Below are 21,966 nucleotides of genomic sequence, written 5' to 3' on the forward strand. Positions count from 1 at the left end.
AAAGTTCTATAAAATCAGGGGGGAAATGCAATTGTATTCTTCTAATAAAATCAGAATTTGGGGGACGCCCGGGTGGCTCAGTGGTTTGGCGCCTGCCTTCGGCCCAGGACATGATCCTGGAGACCCGGCATCGAGTCCCACATTGGGGTCCCTGCATGGAGCCTGCTTCTCCCTCTGCCTGTGTCTCTGCCTCTCTCTCTCTCTCTCTCTCTCTCTCTCTCTCTCTCTCGAATAGATAAATAAAATCTTAAAAAATAAAAATAAAAAAACAAAATCAGAATTTGGATTTTTTTAAGACTTTAAATTTTATTTATTTATTTGACAGAGAGAGAGAGTAAGCAAGCACAAGCAGTGGGAGCAGCAGAGGGAGAGAGAGAAGCAGGCTCCCTGCTAAGCAGGGAGCCCAATACCAGGTCAGTCCCAGGACCCCAGGATCATAACCTGAGCTGAGGGCAGACACCTACATGCCTCCCACATTTGGATTTTCTTAAAATCTCACCTACATGCCTCCCACATTTGGATTTTCTTAAAATCTCAATTCTACATATTTATCTGGCATGGGGCACCACCACTAATCTATTTATATCATTTATATCGTTATTTTGTTTGTGTTGTTTTGGGCATGGATGGAACCTGAGAGTGTTATGCTGAGTGAAACAAGTTAATAGGAGAAAAACAATCATTGTATGGTTTCACTCATATGTGGAATGTTTTGTTACTTTAAGAAAAAATTCAACCTCTTTGATTTTTAAACAACAAAATACATACCAGAAAAAAAATCCATAGTACTTTGGCCTGTTATTCTAACTCATTCACAGTTCTAATTTATTACACCCAATCTGTTTTAAAATGGAAAAATAGAAAAGATCTCCAACCAAACAAGTCTTGACCTTTTTTCATTTTAGTCTTTAATTTCAGTATTTTTAATAGATTGACATGTAAATGCAGTGTATATTTCAATATCTATGTGTAGCATAATGTTTTGTTTCAGATTTTTGGTGTACTTCCATCTTGATAAAGATACAAATCATGAAGTTCCTGGGTGGCTCAGTCGGTTGAGTGTCTGCCTTCTGGTTAAGTACTGATCCTGGGGTCCTAGGATCCAGCCGGGAGTAGGGCTCCCTGCTTAGTGGGGAGTCTACTTCTCCCTCTCCCTCTGCCTTCCCCCCACCCTGCTTGAGTGCACTCTCTCAAATGAAGAAATAAAATCTTTAAATAAAATAAAATAAATATGCAACTCATGAAATAGACCAGCATTCTTCAAAGTTGGGTGCACACACCTCAGTGATATGCACACACATAAAAAAAAAATCCATTAGTGTGCAGGAAAGCCATTAGAACTTCAGTACAGGGATCCCTGGGTGGCGCAGCGGTTTGGCGCCTGCCTTTGGCCCAGGGCGTGATCCTGGAGACCCAGGATCGAATCCCACGTCGGGCTCCCGGTGCGTGGAGCCTACTTCTCCCTCTTCCTGTGTCTCTGCCTCTCTCTCTGTGTGTGTGACTATGATAAATAAATAAAAATTTAAAAAAAAAATTAGAACTTCAGTACAATTTTCATCCTGGCTTTTTCTATTTCAATTTTTCTATGTGTATGCCTTATAATTTACATAACGTATTAGTGAAGTATTAGGTATATAACTTATAAATAAATAAACATACATATATCTGGTTTCTATGTTCAAAAATCATGAGAGTACTTTGAAAATTTTAGGCCACTGAAAATCAAGAAATTGCCCCTTTTCCTTGTCAGCCTGCTTTACAATCCTATAGCACAGTGCCATCTAGTGGTGTCTGAGATAATACATTTAGAATATTTGAGCAATTTTTCTAAGAAAAATCTTACCCAGAGAGCAAGACAAATAATAATGTCTTTAAAAAGTTACACACAATTTTAACTATATCATGGGAAACTATGAAAATAGTATCTCTATAGTTTCCTGCCATTTCTTCTGGGCTCCTTTTTCTCTGTCACTCTAAAAGGTAGATGCTTTCATAAAGCTTGCCAATCTTTCTTCTCTGCCTTGTGCATCCTTTGCTCTCTTCTATGCCTGACTTCCCCTCCCCTTAGAACCTTTTCCTGAGCACACCAACAAAATCACTGCACCCCTCCTCTATGCTTTCTACCCCCCTCCTTTAAAGTACTTGTCCCATTGACTTCTAATGATTTGCTTCCATGTCTGAGATAGTCTATTAATTTCCAAAGAAGTAGTGCCTGGTAGAAACATAATATGAGCCACAAATGTGAGCCACACATATAGTTTTAAATTTTCTAGTGACCACATTCTAAAAACTAAAAAGAAATGTAGGGTGCCTGGGTGGCTCAGTCAGTTGAGCGTCTGACTCCTGATTTTGGTTCAAGTCATGATCTCCAGGTTGTGAGATGGAGCCCCACATCAGGCTCTGTGCCAGGCATGGAGTCTGCTGGAGATTCTCTCTCTCCCTCTACCTCTGCCCCTATCCCTCCTCTAAAAAAGGGAAGAAGAAACAGGTAAAATGTATCTTAATGTATCTAATTATATTAATTATATTTTATCCAATGTATCCAAAATATTATCACTTCAACATGTAATCAATATAAAAAATTACTAATGAGATATTTTCCAGTTTTTTAAATATTAAGCCTTCAAAATCTGGAGTATGTTTTACATTTATAGCACATCTTAATTCAAACTAGCCACTTTTTAAATACATAATAGCTACATGAGCCTAGTGGACCATATTGAATGGCGCATTTCTAAAGGCAGGGTCTTGGTATCTCCTTGCACTCAGTAAATGTTCAATAAAAGCTGCAGAAATAACTTTAAGCTGATAATCCACTAGATGTTCTTTTGGAAAAATCTGTCCTTTGTATATCATGCATTAGGCCTCTGTAAGTAGATACCACAGAGAATCTACAAGTATCTCTCATAGAAGAAAACAAGAAGAGTATGGCAAATCACATCAATTGCCAACTTTTGTTCTAAAAACTCCTTTTAGAGGTAAGTTTTATGCACATGTATTTCAGTGTATGTAAAAAGTTTTAAAATGATGGGACACCTGGGTGGCTCAGCAGTTGAGCATCTACCTTCGGCTCAGCATGTGCTCCTGGAATTGCCAGATCGATTCCCACATCGGACTCCCTGCAGGGAGCCTGCTTCTCCCTCTGCCTGTATCTCTGCCTCTCTCTCTCTCTCTGTCTCTCATGAATAAACAAATAAAATATTTTTTTAAAAGTCTTAAAATTAGCAATTGCCAGACTCCTAATTATCACCTACATATCTCTTTATAAAACTCAATACATTTTTAATCACTCTTTAAGTGTCTTCCCACCCTGCCAGCACAGCACAACTTTTAAAGGCAAAAACCACTCTGCCTTGTTCATTTCTGTACACTCAAGACCTATCTTTATGTCACATAGTAAGTATTCTAAAAATATATTTGTTGATTTGGAAAACTTGAGAATTGGGACCAATGTATCAATATGAAAGCTCGTGTAATGTTTCACTCTGGAATTGTGAATTTCATCTGTTTTTTATTTTTTCCATTCATTTCAAAAACATGGAGTTCAGACCTATGTGTTACCTAAGTGTTTGAGGCAGAGAGGGTTACACAGTGCTGCTCCTCCCTTTAGCCTAATGCACAACAAAATTCAAAATTAATCCCAGTCCTTTCTAGACCACACTGACACACTATGTTTATCACGAAGACTGGGCCTCACAAGCACATATAGCGTTTCTACCTATCATACACTCTGTTGCATTGTCTTGTGAGCTTCCTAACCATCCAAGGAAGAGGGCAGGCATGGTGTTCTTTCTCCTTCCTAAACGCTTCAACAAGTTAACCCATGGAGGGTTAAAATATTAATAAGTAAAATATTCTGACTCACAGAACATGTTTCCATTTTTATGGCTTTACCTCTGACGTTTGAGAATGCATTTTCCCAATCATCTAATCTAATTGATTATTGTATTGTCTTTAAAATTAACTTCTGATTTTTGTGTTTCTTTAATTTATGTCTTCTATGGTTAGTACATGGGGATAAAAGTAAGACCATCTCCTGCAGAACTGTGGTAAACCAGTGATACAACACAGAATAAGTAAGATTAGAGATCTGCAAAAATCATCTAGACATAGTGATCAGGGATGTCATGTGCTGATGTGCATGCTGGGCACTGTGCAACACTACAAAGTGCCAGCTGGGTGCACGACTTGCAAGCCACAACTGGCAGCCTTGGGGGTGATTACCTCCCAGGTCAAGACAGGGACAATAATCCTAGAAACCAAATCTAGGTCTGATGGAGTATAATCAAAATCTGAATATTGTCAAAGGTGCTGAAATATCTGAAAGGATGTGCAGCTGAAGAAGGTGGGCCTTGACCCCACTGACCTTCACCACCAGAGGGTACATGCCTCCAGAGCAAGGACAGGCCAAGTTCTTTGTACACCCAACACTGACCAATAGGTCTAGTTCATGACCCCAAATAAATATATTTCTTTAAAAGGGTGTGTATGTCTCTACAGGCTGCAAAAGGCTCATTTTATATGGGTTAATGATAATCTCAAAACAAGTACAAGTCATTCTTTTCACTTATAAACTATTTGAAAATACCAGCAAATGCTATTAAAACAGCATGTAATTTGGGACCTATATCCACTTTTTAAAAGTGAATGGCTTTTAGGAAAGGAAGCATTACTCACTTTGCATAGCCTTATAAATAATTTAAAGTCATCTGGAAAAGCTTCTGAAGACATTTCATTCTAGGAAGAAAAATAAAATCAAAAGTCACAACTTGGGACACAGCTTTAAGCATGCAATACAATTCAACTGGTTAGAAGAAATATCTTCTCTGTCATACGTCTGGCTGGCTGTCTCTCCTTGCAACGCCAGGCATTTTTGTGGAATTTTTCTTAAGCAGCTTGTCCGTGAGGGCCCCCTGAACACACACATAAATTTTTTCAAACCGTTCCTTCCACAACTCACATTTAGCCTCAAAAAAAAGGAAAAGAGTAATTGCATTTTCAATGATGGTCACTCAGCTGCAACTTCTAGAGTCAAGGCTGGTTAATTCTTATTTGCTGACAGGCAGGCCTTACCCAACCTCACTTTCCACCCACTCCAAAGAACAGGGAGAGGCGTGCAAGCTCATTAAGCCCTCATTACTTTTCATACTTTGACATGACGCAATTTGTGAAATGATCAGACTTCATTGAACCTAAGCAGTGAGGCCGGGACACTGGTTTACCCCTTGATTTTTTACTTTTCTTTTGGGTCATGACTGATCTGATTTTGAGACTATTTTTTCTATTAATGAAAATTAGCTGTATCATCTCAGGCAGGAAAAAAGCCTCCATAAATCATTCAACGCAGCCATTCAATATTCATTTAAGCACATAGCTTTCTGCTAGGTCTTTTGTGTTTTGTTTTGTTTTTTTCTGCTAGGTCTTTTGGAGTATGCATACAAGTTATGGTCCCTGCCTTCAAGGGGCATACAATCGAATTTGGAAGGCAACACACATACATATGCACACACAGGGGCACCTGGATGCTCAGTCGGTTAAGTGTCTGACTTTTGATTTTGGCTTGGGTCATGATTGCAGGGTCCTGGGATTGAGCCTGGTATAAGGTTCCTTCCTCAGCTTGAGGATTCTCTCTTTCTTTCTCCCTCCACCTCTCTGCCTGCTCTCTCTCGCCGTCTCTAAAATAAGTAAGTCTTTTTAAAAAATGTACACACCAAAAAAGAGAGCATGAACCAGCAATCTAAGGCTGTACACATTGAGAGGCAGTAATGGGTGGGTAAGAAAGCAGATTCTGAGTTAAAGCAGTGTGAATTCAGATTCTAATTCTACAGTCTTGTGACTTTCGATAGTTACTAACCCATTTATGCCTGTTTTCTTACCTGAAAAATAAAGGTTATAACTGTACTTATTTTATCTGCTTATGTGATGAATGAATGAATTAAGAATAGCTTAGGGGCACCTGGGTGGCTCGGTGGTTGAGTGTCTGCCTCCAGGTCAGGTCATGATCCCCAGGATCCTATGATCCAGCCAGGCATTGGGCTCCCTGCAGGGAGCCTGCTTCTCCCTCTGCCTGTTTCTGCCTCTTTCTCTCTCTCTGTCTCTCATGAATAAATAAAATCTAAAAAAAAAAAAATCTAAATCTGAAAAAAAAAATAGCTTAGAACAGTACTGGGCCTATAGTAGGGGCTTAGCTCAATAGAGAGTAATCCTTATTATATAATCAGGAGCCAAATACAAGGGATGGAAAGTGCTTTCAAAGTTCAAAAACAAGGGAAAAATCTTTGTGGGTTGGTTGATCAGAAAAGCCTTTGTAGAGAAAATATTAGCATCTGAAGTAAGACTTCAAGAGGAAGATGAAGGCCAGAGTAAAAAAGTCCAGAGGACCAAATGCAGGACAACTGAGTCAGAGTGATATTTTTTTTGCCATTGGAAAATGGGGAAAAAGGAAGTTTAAGGATGGATGGCCCATTTTGGCCCTAGGCACTAGCACAAGGATTGTGGATTTTGCCAGTTGGACGGTAAGCCCCTGAAGAGACCATCAGGGTAAGAGTAGTGTCTTTACCAAGGTTCATTCTACAGTGCTTGAAAATAAGGTGTAGAGAGGAAGAGAGGAGGCTCAAGGCAGGAGGGCCATTGGTGAGACTATTAAAATATTCTAGGCGCAAGAAGATAAGAAATAGAAAAGGTCAAGAGTCAGCAGAGATATTTTCATAAAAAAACTATCAACTGACCTTAATTAGAGATTAGAGATGAGAGAATGGGTTGGGTGACAGCATGAGTGACAAACAGCAGAGGGTCTCTTCTAGCTCGAAAATGCCACGATTCTGCTCATCCATAGCTGTGTTATTATAGAAGACTTTAGTCATTCTTTTTGCATTATTTTTATTTTCCAACATTCCCACATAAGAATGTTGAACTTTGAAAAAGTATTCTAAAAGTTTATAAGATGTTTGTCTCTAGGGATAACAATTTGAACAATTTACAAGGGAAATGTAGATACTATAGATAATGTAGATAGATATTTATAGATATAGGTATATTCTATTTATGAGGAATTTGCCTACCATTTTTAAGGAGAAAAATCATGTGCATGCCAATTATTTTTCATTTTTATTTTTAATATCTAAGATGCCAAAGGCAAAAAAATAACTTTTTTTTAAAAAAGGCCTAGATCCTTTCCATAAATTCTAAAAATACTCAGACACTTCATTTATTTAGTCAGCCAGCAAAGACTCAATGCATTGGGGAATACACAGGTAAGGAAAAATAAAAAATATGTACCGTCTCTACATAGATTAATGGCGGATTTTTTTTTCCTTTGGCATTTTCTCCTCCCTTCCCTGCTGCACCACACAAGTTGGCTGTGTATAACTGACTCCCATTGATGACTTGTGACTTGAGTGAGGGGATATTACAACATAGAAAACTTACAACAGAAAATCACACATCATTCTTAAGAGTTCTGTAGTCCTCCTGACTTCTTGGAAATTTTCACCAACTCTGCTCCCCCTCAGCCTCTAGGCCATGTGTCTAGGCTCCTTTTCGGTCTGCAAAACTCTCCCCCTTGTGCTGTCCCCTTTCCACCTCCCATCACCTGCCTTTCTCAAGGATAGTGACTTCTTTTTTCCACCCACCAGTGCAAAGTTTAAAAGTTCTATTTCTTTATTACGCTGTGCCATTTAGTTCTCCAGATCCTTCCTAAACTTGTCTTAACTTGTATGCTCTCCATCTGTGGTTCTCAAATTTAAGTGTGTGTTAGCATCACCTGGAGGACTTGTTAAAACAGAGACTGCAGGGTCCCACCCTAAGAGTTTCGATTCAATAGATCTGAGGTGGGGCCTGAGAATTTGCATTTGTATCTAACTCCCAGAAGATGCTGTTGCTGGTGGTGATCCTCCACACTATGAAAACCACTGCTTTAAAGGCTTTTAAACAAGTTTTCCTAACAACAGAATCACCTACAAACTCATAGCTTCCTCATTAGTCACACGAAGGGAGAAATGAACTTGTAAATTAAAGTTGCTCTGTCTTGGACCTGGGCAAGACCATCTCCCCTGGAAACACTTTCTGTAAACAGAAAGCCATCCTTAAGACATTTGTCCTGCCCTCTGTTCAGACCATTCCTGTAATGAGGGTTCTGACTCCATCTTTTGAAGTTTGACTGCTGGCAACCCCAGACTCATCCCTCCCTCTTCCCCTTGTGTCAGCATCTGAGCAAACTAATAAGAAAGCCTGAGTGCTCCCCACTTTGGTGCAGCTGGGAGATTCAAACCATGTAATCCTCTTCACAGGCAAGCTCTCAGCTAGCCCACCCACAACTATAATAAAAACCAGGCCAGTCTCCTTTCCTTACCGTCTCGAGTCATTTTGGATCTGTTTGAGAGGCCTGTGCTTCTGTCCCCTGGGAATCCCCATTATGTAAGTATAAACCTTTTCATACTCCTTTAGTGTGTGTATGAAATCATCAGTTAACATCCAAACCAAACTGTGAATGGGGTGTCCCTCCTCCTTTTGCAATTCAATTCAATTGCAATAACAATTTCCTCAGAGTCTGGAGGTTTTTTTCCTTTTCTTTTTACATTTAAAGAATGTATTAAAAATCACTCTATACAACCATCTAGGTAGAATTAAGTGAAAGTGTACATATGAACTTTGAGATACCACCTCCCAACCCCTAGCCTACTGGAAACTGATTACAGACATTCTAGGAAGAAAATTAGAGGTAACTCCTCTGGAAATTCATACTAGTTCTATAGAAAAGTTCTAAGGATACTGACATGACCAGATTGCCTTACAGGACAGATCATGGCAACCAGACCCATTCATAGGCATAGAGCTCCCAACTGTTTTTTTAATGCCCCACTTAAAAATGAAAAGACAGATAAGAATTGCCAGACATTTGAGGAACGTACCTCATATTAAGACAGAGACCAGAGCAAATAGCAAGAAGAAAATATCTAAGGGGACATATATGATACAGAAAGAAAAAAATCATCAAAAAAATTGTTAATATCCTCAATAAGATAGCATATTGCATCCCTGAAGCAAGAACAAGACATTGTAAAATAATAACAATAGTAATAATAATAATTTACAGAGAATAAAAAAGAGCTCTGAAAAATAAAAGGAAATATGAAACAGAAATGAAAAAATAGTAGAAAGAAGATATCTTCCAGAAAGTAAAATAAAAAGATTGAAAATACAGAAAATTAGAAAAGTCCAGTAGGTCAAAGATCCAAACAATTAAAAATCCAGAAGAGAGAGAACAGAAGAACAAGAGAGTAAATAACCAAGATAATAGCAATGATAAAAATTCTCATAATTGAAGGAAATTAATTTTCACACTGAAAGGTGCACAAACTTCTAATATAATAGATGAATATAGACGTACTTGAAGTCGTATCATTGTGAAATTTCAGAACAATAGGAATTTAAAGAAAATCCTAAAAGCTTCAATAATATTTACTTCTTAACAAAAGATCAAGAATTGAGGCTCCTGGGTGGCTTAATCTTTAAATGTCCAATTTTAGATTTTGGCTCAAGGTCATGATATCAGGCCCCACTTTAGGCTCAGCTTGGAGTCTGCTTGAGATCCTCCCTCTGCCCCTCCCCCTGCTCACACACACACTCTCTCTCTTTTTCTCTAAAAGTAATTAATTAATTATTAAGTCTTTTTTTAAAATCAAGAATCAGAATGGCATTGGAATACCCAACAGAAATTCTGCAATCCAGCAGTCAAAATTATGAAGGAAAAAGATTTTCAACCTAGAACTATATATCCAAACTACGGATTCAAAGGATGAAATAAAAAAGAATGTTTTCTGACATGTTAAGTGTAAAAAAAAAAAAATTCTCAGATATACCTTCTTCAGAAAACTATCAAAGGATGTATTCCACCAAAACAAGGAACTAAACCAACAGATGAGAAGACAAGGGAACCAGGACACAGGTAATCCAAAATAAGAGTGAAAAAAATTGCTAGGAAGATGGTACAGTTTGCTGTGAAACAGGTCTTGAGGGCAACTACTAGAGTTTAGAACAAGTTGGAAAGCACCAAAAGGGGTATCTTCAACAAGATGACTAGAGGGAACTTAATGTGGCTGATTAAATTTGGACAACTGACAAGAATTTGGGATTGAACTAGAGAGAAGCATATAAAATAACAAAGCAAGCAATTATTAACTCCAAGGAAAATAAAACATTTTATCTTTTTATAAACTAAGAGAGAAAAAGTAGCCATGGTATGCCACTTGTCTTATCTGTAAAATAGCACCTTTATTGTCTAAAGGGTAACATTGGATATCCATCTAACCAAAATTATGCAAGAGCTCTATGAGGAGGAGGCAGGAAGTAAACAGGTATGGTAGGTCAAAACCCAAAGTACCAAGCAGTGGTATCAGTCAATACATTATGACTAAAACTGCAAAAGTTTAGCAACAATAAACTTGTAGCAAAAGAAGTACAATGTAAATATACTATTTAGAGAACCATTGAGCCCGAAAATTGTTTCTGACTCACAAGTTTGAGCTGATCTACTTTTCAGAAGTGAATCTATGTCCTTAATGTTCACATATCAGCTCTGCTTCTCCCTAAGGACAATGACACGAAATGGAGGCAGTTATTTTTCCTGTAAGCCTTAGGGTATTTTTAAAATATATACACATAAGTGGCATGTCTGTGCTAATGCTATTGATCCCAGGTGAACTCCTAAATTGCAATGTCTGTTAATCTTTTCCTCTGAGATATAACCATTCTCACATCTTGTGTGCTTTTTGATTGTCTGAATTGTAGATGTAAAACCTGAGGCAACTGGCAAAGATTTACTTCTGTTTTTTAAAAAAAATAGCATTCAAATTATCATTTGGTGCATTATTAGCTATTAATAGCGTTCCATGTTTTGTATTTCCTAACATTGCATTTATTAAACTAGAAGCCTAATAAACTCTGCAAACAATCGAAGTCATGGATTTGGATTTGGATAAGCAAGCTCTCACATTCTGTTGGTTCTAAGTTGTTTTATTTTCTAATCCTTGTATTGTTCTTTACAAATACCTGGAAGGACATTCACCAAAATATTAGGGAACTTGTTTTCTTTGTGCAGAATAACATTTGTAAAATAAAGAGCAGATGGGAAGGGCATGGCAACAGGCCCCAATGCCAATGAATGGTCAAGTGCATACTTGAATATTCATATCTGAGTCGTGGGAGAGCGTAGGGCTGGAGATACACATTTGATGTCAGCATCACAGAGGGTGCATCTAAAGCCGAGGGAATATATAGTCATTGAGAGTGAGAGAACACAGTGAGGAAAGAAAAGCCCAAAGACTGAGATCTAAGAAAACAAACGTTGATGTCAGGTAAAGAGAAGATGCCACCACCAGAGGGGCAGAAGGAAACAAAGAAACTGTGATGCCCAGAAGGCCAAAGGAGGGTCCAGGTGCGTTATGAAGAAAGGAATGTTGGTCTTTGGATTCAGCATGAGGAGGAATAGAAATTGTCATTAATTTGGTGTACACATAGAGAGCATTAATAAATAGCATCAGATGTTGGTAATCATCAACTTCTAGTCCTACTCTTTTGCCTGATGGTGTTTCTCTCTATCAAGTTTAGGTACAAGGAAAGAGTAGACATCCTTGGGTTCCTTCAGTGTCAGTGTTTGCCAGATGAATAAGATAAAAGGGGGGCAGAAAAGAGGAACGAAGGTATTTGCAAGAGAATGATTATAACAGATGATGGAAAGAACAAAGTCAAAACATGGTTGTGGGTGGTGCTGACTGACAAGTCAATATAACCTAAGGGAAAAAAATCTTCTGATATAAATCTTTCCCCATTTTTTTTAATAGTTTTTCCTTAGGATGGATTTCCAAAACTAGAATTCTTAGGTCAACTAGTAACGATTCTTTAAAAGATTTTATTTATTTAATTGAGAGAGAGAGATTAGGGGAAGGAGCAGAAGGAGAGGGACAAGCAGACTCCACACCGAGTAGGGAGCCTGATGTGGGGCTCCATCCTACAATACTGGGATTGTGACCTGAGTGGAAACAGAGTCAGAAGCTTTAACTAATTGAGCCACCCAGGTGCCCCCAAATAGTATGAATTTTTAAAGTTATTGATGTATGTTGCCAAACTGCTTTCCAAAAAGCTTATGCCACCTTAAGTTGATCAGCAAAGCTTAACACTGCATGTCTCAGAGAAAACTCCAGTCGCTTTCAGAATAATACACAAGCGTTGATTGATATTAAAACTACCACTGTCATTTCTAAAACCCAGCAAATAGCTCCCACCCTTCCTTTAACCTCCTACTCAGTTATTCCTTTCTTTCATGATTTCTTTGGTTTTCATCCAGTATAAATCCACCTTTTCCACAATGAGTAATTATGTTTCAATGTAAAATCCTTAAAGTAACTGTAAATAATTTATTCAAAAGAAAATTTGAACAGAACTTTTAAAAAAATTGTAATCAACTAAAAACCTTAGTTTCATTCTAGCAGCAAAATTATCCCTCTCCCCTCTCCCTCCTCCCCTCCAGACTTCCCCTTACTTCTCCCTCCCCCTTCTTCTCTCCCATCTCTGATCATTAAGAATTAAGTAGAGAAGTAACAAAAGGTTATTCTCTCTTTTCTTCTCTCCTTTGTAGTTGATTTAAATCAGCATTTTTCTAAAAGATCTAAAAATTTTGCTGAAGTTATATCCACAGCTTATTCTAAGAGACAAAAGAATCATAATAGAAATGAAGCAACCCTGTAAGTCAGCCCATGTGCAGATTTCTGAAAAGACTTTATAAAGTCATTAATATTATGACTTTTCTGTTTATATGTTGCTCCTGTAAATGATTGGCAGTCTTAGTGCTTGAGAAACTTGAGAGGAAGATTCAAGTTTCCTGCAGATTGGGTAATCATCTATGAAATTGGAGACCAAAAGAGGACTTAGACACCATATGGATCTAAATCTCTTAAAGGTTTAGAGGCTGAACTCCAGAGCAGTTAAGCCATCTACTATGGGACACATAGCCAGAGAGTAACAGATCTCAAAGACATAGCCACCAACTCCTGAGCCAGTTCTGCCTTTGTCATCTTCATTTTAGACAGATGCATGCAAAGTGATAGACAAGTAAATATGCTTCTGTGTAGAAGTTGACACGAAACTCCAATAACCTCACTTCAGATGTTAAGAGTGCAAGATAAGCCTCTATATTATACTATCAGACTAGAAAATTTCATTTTTAAAGACTGAAAATAACTACTAGTTTCTAAATATGTGGGTTCAGAGAGTGTGTATTAAATTCACACACCACAGCACATGCATGTGTATGCATACATTCATCGATACCCAATGAAGCCTGGGGCACCTGGATGGCTCAGTGGTTGAGTGTCTGCCTTTGGCTCAGGCCATGATCCCAGGATCCAGGGATCCAGTCCCACATTCGGCTACCAACAGGGGGCCTGTTCTCCCTCTGCCTGTGTCTCTACCTCTCTCTGTGTGTCTCTCCTGAATAAGTAAATAATAAAATATTTAAAATACCCAATGAAGCCATTTCCATCTACAAGGATGCCTTTAAGGAGCAAGACAGCAACATATTTCTGAATGGATTGCTTTGCCTATAAGGATTGCTATGTTTGCTCGTCACTTGTGGAATGTAAATAACCTTGAGTGTCTCCAGAGATGTGACTAGAACCTAATGCAAAGCTGTTAAAAGTACAAGTCAGAGAACAATCTTCTTCCTTGTGGTCACAACCAGAATCTTCCTTTTGCATGTAGCTTCTTCAATTTCTCATAACAAACTTTCTAGGGATTTCTTTGAGCACTGCTATAGACTCCCAGAGCCAAGACATTACCAAGGTACTGGCTCCTGCTTTGAATTTTAAGGAGGAAAAATGATTGGGGTAGAGTTTCCAAAACAATGATAACACAGTGATAACACTCATCTAAAAATATGTTGTTCATCCTGTGGGTGAACAATATTCTAAGGCATGGAAAATATCTTCAGCAGATTATTTTCACTCTGCCATGTTTTATTCTTTCCCTTTCTTCAGATATTCTAAAGTTGCTGGCAGTATAACCCTTACAAAGTGTCCTCTTTCCCATAACGTCACCCTGTGTTGAAGAGAGATGTGTGCGCAAAGCTATGTCTTTAGTACAAAGTTAAAGGTTTAACTAGGTCACTTAAAAAGTGTAAAATATAGAGGCAAATAAATAAGCAAACAAACTGCTTAGAAACAAAATTATTTCATTAAGCCACTATCAAAGAGATAGTGATTTGGAAGGATTTTGCTGACTCTGTAGTTATATAGTAGTATAATAATAATATTATATATAATATAATAATAATATATGTAGTTTATATAGATATAAAACTTGTTACCAAAATGAGACACATCTGCTAAAACAATCAACAAGCAGTTTTAGAAGCTAGGCAATGTTGACAATAATCAATAATCATAACAAAAAATTCTACATTAAAACTAAACTAAAATTTAAAAATTTTAAATTAAGTTAAAAATATTAAAATTAAAAATTTATATTCTATTAATAGAATAGAAACATTTTTAAGTTACTACAAAGAAAGAATTTTTATTTGCAGAAGTGATGTCCTTTCAGAAACAGTATTATGTCAACTGACTGTATATGATATATACTGTATATGATATAGGGTGGTCGTCTGCCTGAATCCTCTAAGGTGAAGTCCAGTCGTAGATCAAGGATTGGAAAGTCCAAACCAAACTTAAATAAATAAATAAATGCATAAATAAATAAATAAATAAATAAATAAATAAATAAATCTGAAGGGCGCACTGTGCCTGAAGAGTGTTTTATCAAGGGATTATTTTTAATACCTCCGCACACAAATATTTTCGCCATTATTTCACTGACATTCGTGGGATTTATTCAGCTAACTTGAGTAGTTAAATGATGTTGTTTCCCCTCCCCACTTCCTCTCTGATACCGAGAATAGAAAAGTCCATTAACAGCCCCATTGGCAGAGAAACCCTCTGGATGTTACCATGGCAACACGCTATCAAACGCAAAGGAGCCAGTCCAGAGAAAATGGAGAGAGCCATTTCACTTCAGATGTTAAGGGTGCAAGATAAGCCTCTATATTATACTATCAGACTAGAAAATTCCATTTTTAAAGACTGAAAATAACTAAATATGTGCAGTCCACCACAAGCCAGGGGGCAAAGAACACAAAGTGACAGCTAGGCAATATTATCATCTTCGTGACACACTTTTCTGGACCAGAGCTAGATACACATTTCCTTCATTAATATTCAATTTTCTAGTGGCAAAGGGAAAGGTCTAAAACTATTTTTTTAAACCTAGTATATTCTATTTTTTAAAAAATATTCTCTTGTGTTCTCATGTTGGGGCTCTACCTCCTCAGCTTCCTGCTCTGGTCTGACTCTTCCTTCCGTTTTTCATTAACTGAGCTGAGCTTGTCCCATAAAGGACCAGGAAATTTTCCCTTCCCTGTAATGAGGCCCAGTGGGAACTTGGCAGGTTAGCTCTTAGGAGATCTCGAAAGCCTCTGCCCCACATCCCAGGAGAGAAGGCAGGACCTGCTGATTGACTTCTTCACTAATTTCATTCTACGCAGAGCCAAGTGACAGCAGCCCCAGCTGAGGCTGGTGCCAGGACGAGTTAAGAATGTCCCCAAGGAACGCCTATTAGAACGAAAGTAGAGATGTTCTAAAAGGGGACAAAAAGAAAACAAGGCATCCTGCCATTTTCTCAGAGGCCGTCTTCTAGAAAATCTCCTTCAAGGCCATTAATCACTTGAGCATACTTACAAAATACCAGAAACAATATTGTGCCACAGAGGAGCTAACTATGTCTCCGGAGACCTTAGAAGGGGCAAGGGCACACTTCTTCTCTAGACCTGGAGTTACTGAGCACTACTGGGTGCAAAGTCCTGCCCAGAACTGGTGACACAGCAAATCAGGAAAATTATGCCCTGCGGTGTTTCCCACAACCCCATGTCAGGGCATTCTTCCCGGGGGTCATCCCTCTTTTACAGGACACATTGCAACCAGGACTCTGCTCAGGCGGAGTCCTGCCCACAGATTCATGGAGTTAACATCACACAGGTGAAGCCTGAACTTGAGCAACAGTGCTCCATCCATCTTCAGCAAAATAAGAGCAACCCAAACAACAGGCCCAGCGTCATCATTATGGTAAGAGCCTGCTGATGGAACTAGAAGCACCTTGCTGCTCACACTGAAGTGTCCCACACCCCAGAGACAGTGTGGAGTGGCGGTGCCACCACCAGCGTGCAGCGCTCCCTGTCTCCCCCGGGCAACCCGCTCTATTTGCCCACATTCCTCCCAGCCTCTGACTGAAGCGCAGTCTGTGAGACATACCCCCTCACCGGCTCAGTAGTTTTTAAACCCAGTGCTTTTCACAGACCCCAACAGAACATGTTTTTGAGAAATCACAACTTTTTAAGAAATTTAAAGTTGCATTTTTATCCCAAAGGTAATTTAAGTGTTTTAGTATAAGTAAGTTCTGGAGAACCTAACAGCCTAATAACCCCGTATGCCTCAGGTTGTCCTATCCTTGCAATTATGATCATGTTGATGCCCAGAGAAGGCCACACAACAACACAGATGAAGGTTTCTCTTGCAGTTCAATGAGGGAAAAATGGTAGATGAGTTCGGGTGGCACATGACAGGTTAGGCTGAGCCTCTATAAAGTCAAAAGAACCCACAGAACATGTCCAGAATGTGTTCCTCAGATCATATATTTTTCATGCTACTTTTGCAAAAGTTCATTAACAGCTAGTTTAATAAATAAATATGCAATGGAGTGATTTTTCTTTTTCTTTTTTTTTACTTTACTGAATTGTGTTTTGTGCTGCACTATTACATTATCTCATCCAAATAACAGATATATATGATTAAAATACTAATCACTAAAGAAAGAAAATAATGACAAGAGTCATGATGGTGACTGGGGTGATGATCCATCATTCTTTCAATTAAAAGAATCAAGTCAACACACATGTGTCTCTCCCGAGCTAAACCTACTATCTGCAAATTAATGTGAACTGATCAATGCCATCTGTCACTTTAATGTCGTTCATTGTTTTTCTGACAGGCAACTTAGCATAATTGTGACGTATGCGTTCTCTGAAGCCTGGGTTCAAAGTAATACTCCAGCATTTAACAGCTAAGTGCACTATGTGCCTCAGTTTCTCATCAGTACATCAGATGAGATCTGAACGATACCTACTTCTGTGATAATTAATGAGCTAAGTAGATATAAAGCACTTAGACTGGACCTTGCATATAGGAAAAGCTTTATAAGTATGGTTATGATCCCTTTGCATAGTATTATTTATTTAATTTAGAAATTTGATGTAGGGGATCCCTGGGAGGCTCAGCGGTTTGGCGCCTGGAGTCCTGGGATCCGGTCGCGCATCGGGCTCCCTGCAGGGAGCCTGCATCTCTCTCTCTGCCTGTGTCTCTGCTTCTCTCTATCTCTCTCTCTCTCTCTCTCTCTCTCTCTCTCTCTCTCTATCATGAATAAATAAATAAAATCTTTAAAGAAAAAAAAAGAAATTTGATTTAGTTTCATAGGCATGTAACATTTATAAACATAAGTATGTGACAAGTTTTACTTTTTATATATTGATTCCATTTAAGTCAAAATATTGGTTAGTCAACATGGGTGAATGAGAATTTTTTTTGAGAGTTGCATGCACTGCTCAGGTTTAGAAAATGCTTTCCTTGCTATAACTTATCCTACCCACCATGTTACATCATGAGGACAACATATTCCAGTTTCTGGGAAAACGATGTGATTTCCCATGCTGATGGAAGAGAACAAGGGATGAAGTTGATAACTTTAACCAGTTTCAACCCTGGGCACTTCCCAAATTAAACCAATGTGGACCAACCTACAATCCCACTGCAATTTTGAAATAAGATTCACTGAAAGGATCCACATAAGCTTCCAACAGGAACGTTTCTAATTGAGATGGGTGGTCAGACCTCTGCTTGCCAGCTCTCTGGGAGGAAAAAAGTCACGGACAACACCATAGGTTTGTATCTTGGTCATTCAAAAAAAGCATATCTGCTGATCTCTGCATTTTTTATTCCTAACTGGCCTAGCTTAGCTCCAACCAGAAGACTAGAACCCTGTGGGGGAAAAAAAAAAAATTTCTCCTATTATAAAATCTCTTGATTGAGAGGATGGGAGGAAGTTCCCAGGAAAGGAAAGGGATAGGGAGGAGAGGGCTCACCCGCTTTATTGGACTTTATACTTACTAAAGTCACACTGAAACAATATTGATTACATAGTGAAGCAGCACAATGATAAAATAGGAAGACCAAAAACTAATAAGAAAAGTAAAACATCAAAACTAAAAATAGGGCAGCCCAGGTGGCTCAGCGGTTTAGCGCCTCCTTCTGCCCGGGGCATGATCCTGGAGACCTGGAATTGAGTCCCATATCCGGCTTCCTGCAGGGAGCCTACTTCTCCCTCTGCCTGTGTCTCTGCCTCTCTCTCTCTCTCTCTCTCTCTCTGTCTCTCATGAATAAATAAATAAAGTTAAAAAAAAACTAAAAATACAGCCATTTAGAACATGGCTGACAGCTTAAAGTGGTCTTAAAATTAGATACAGGGAAGAAAAAGAAGAGACATGCTTCCCCCTTTCTATGTTATGGAAGACATACTTGTTCCCCTGGGAAACCAGCAAGCTACTTGAGGTTTTTCAAGAGTAATTTTAGTAAATAAGGTAAACAGAACAAAGCAATAAAAATACAAAATATTAAAATAATTGAATACACAGAAAGTAGCCAGTATTTCAAGCAAAAATGGGATGTGAGGCTGAATTTGTCTAGATAATGATAAAAGTTGTTTTGTGTTGTTTTGTTTTTTTACAAAGAAAGCTCCAGGTTCCCAAAAGTCGTGATGCTTTTCTCTTTCCTTTTGATTTCCCTGACAGGTAATCACAAACTAGATGTTAAAGCACATTTCAGTGTTAATGAAATTTGGCCTATTATTGTTTTCTAATTTCTGATTAAGTTTTTTCTCATCATTCTGGCCTCCTAAAATCCAGGGAAGAAATGCTCTCCCCTAGATTGCATTTCTTCATCTATAATGTGTAAATAATGCCTTCTACCACCCCCCTCCCCAGCTTAGAGGATTGCCAGGAGGATTAAAATGAGTGACATTCAAAAATGCTTAGGGCAAAACTTGACACATGCAAGCACTGAATGAATAGCTATACCTTTTATTAGGGCATTCTGGGCTCATAACCCCAAATCTCATTTCTGGGGACTCTGGAGACTCCTGTTTCCTGTCCATTAGTTTTCTCTCTTTTATGGATTGGCTGTGCGTATAGAACACTGTATTGGTATATCTGCTGGCAAAGGAGAAGTAAGGCACTCAAAAAGAATTTATAGTGATGTTGGGACATACCCTTAGCTACTCTCCTCTCCCTCCTGGCCTCATGTCATTATGAAAATGTTGAAACATATTAGAAAGCTAAAGAATTATAAAATAGCCATTAAATACCCACCACCTAGATTTTCCAGTTGTTCATATTTTTGGGTTTGCTCTATAATGGAACTATCCACCTATCCTTTGCAATTCATGTGATTTCTTGGCTATATTTCAAAGTAGGTTATAAACATCAGTACACTTCACCTTAAACATTTTCACATATATACTGTCTACTAGAATTCAATGTTTGCTATAGTATTTTTGTATCATTCACATACAGTGAAATTCACACATTGCAAGTTTACCATTTGGTCAGTTTTAGCATAAACACCCATGTAAAACTCCTGCTACTTCTTAAAAAACTGCTTTTAGCCACATGTGCAGTTGCCACCTTGCACCATGCCCAGACATGTGCCCACAGCTATGTTCCCCTTCCAGGCCCAGCTGCACCTGGCTTTAGAACCCCAGCCACTGCCACCCTGGCATAGGACTTGGGGGTATCCAGGATAGGACTAGCGGCCCAACACAAATTTTGCTAATACTGCTGCCCTGCCCCTGCTCCCAAGTTCCCTGGCAGGCAATATTAGACCCTTAGAACTGGCCTGCCTGGGTCCCATTTACAGCACAGAGAGCAAGCACAGCCCACAACAGGCAGAGTCAGTGCAGATGATTAAACTGAAAGGAAAAGTGACTCAGACACAACACCAAGGCATAAGCAATGTACGCAGGATACTCTCCTGAAGTGCCAGCTTCTGGTAAATGAGGGACACTGCAATCCACGGCACTTCAGGACCTCTTCTTCATAAAGTCATTACTTTCAAGAGCAGAAGATACAGCTGACTTTCTTAACACAGAGAAATGGACACAGAGAGGCAGATAAAGTGTGGAGACAGAGAAATTTATTCCAAATGAAAGAACAGGACAAAGCTATGGCCAGAGATCTAAGAGAAACAGACACTGGTAACACATCTGACAAAGAATTTAAAGCAATGATCATAAGAACACTCACTGGATTTGAGAAAAGTAGAATACATGAGTGAGACCTTTAATACAGACATAAGGAACAACAGAGAAGAGATGAAGGGCTCCATATATGATATGAGCAACACACTTGACAGAATAGACAGCAGAATGGAAGAAGCAGAGGAATGAATTAATGACCCAGAAGACAGAGTAATAGAAAGTAATCTAGGTGAACAAAATAGAGAAAACAGAATTATGTAAAATGAGAATAGACTTAGGGAACTCAGTGACTCCATCAAAAGTAATAACATTTCTATTATAGGAGTCACAGAAGAAAAGTTGAGAGAAAGCAGGACAGAAAATGTATTTGAAGAAATAATAGCTGGCAACTTCCCTAATTTGGAAAAAGAAACAGATGTCCAGATCCAGGGGGCACAGACAACTCCCATCAAAATCAACAAAAGTAGACCCACACCAAGAAATATTGTAATTAAACTTGCAAAATCTAGCATAAAAAAATTTTAAAGCTGCAAGACAAAATAAGTCAGTAATCCATAAGGATACAAGAGGATTTTTTTCAACAGAAACTTTGCAAGCTGGAAGAAAGTGGTATGACACATTCAAAGAGTTGAGTGGGGAAAATGTGCAGCCAAGAATAATTTATCCAGCAAGGCTTTTATTCAGAATATGGAGAAATAAAGTGTTTCCCAGACAAAAACTAAAGGAGTTCTTGATCACTAAACCAGTCCTGTAAGAAATATTAAAAGTGATTTTGAATGGAAAGGAGTGATCAAAAATGACAATATAATGGTAAGAAACACAAAAGTAGTAAAAGTGAATATTTCTGTTAAAAATCAGTCAAGGAAATCACAAAAAAGGATATAAAATACAATACCATATACCTAAAACAGGGGGAGGAGAGGAGAAAAGAATGGGTTCAGACTTAAATGATCATCAACTTAATATAGATTGCTACATGCCAAAGAGGTTATATATAAACTGAGTGATAACCAGATCTCAAAAACCACTAATAAGCATGCAAAGAAGAAAGAGAAAGCCAGATGCATCACTAAAGAAAATCAGCAAACTATGAGAGAAAGAAAAGAAAGGATCAGCGAAAATCTTTAGAAATAACCACAAAACAAGTAATAAAATGGCAATAAATATATATATGTATATATATATATCAATAATTATTTTGAATATAAATGGACTAAATGCTCCAGTCAAAAGACAAAGAGTCAGAGAATGGGAAAAAAAAAAAACAAGACCCACCTATATGTTGCCTACAAGAGACTCATTTTAGAACGAAAGACACCTGCAGATTAAAAGTGAGGGGAATGAAAAACATCTACCACAAAAATGGATGTCAAAAGAAAGCTGGAGTTGCAATACTTACATATGACAAAACAGTCTTTAAAACAAAGACTATAAGAGACAAAGGACACTATAATAAAAAGGAAAATCCAACAAGAAAATATAACAACTTTAAATATTTATGCACCCAACATAGGAGCACCCAAATACCTTAACCAGTTAATAAAAAACATAAAGGAACTA

The sequence above is a fragment of the Vulpes lagopus genome, chromosome 1 (genome assembly GCF_018345385.1).
Source record: "Vulpes lagopus strain Blue_001 chromosome 1, ASM1834538v1, whole genome shotgun sequence".
In the NCBI taxonomy this organism is placed as follows: Eukaryota; Metazoa; Chordata; class Mammalia; order Carnivora; family Canidae; genus Vulpes; species Vulpes lagopus.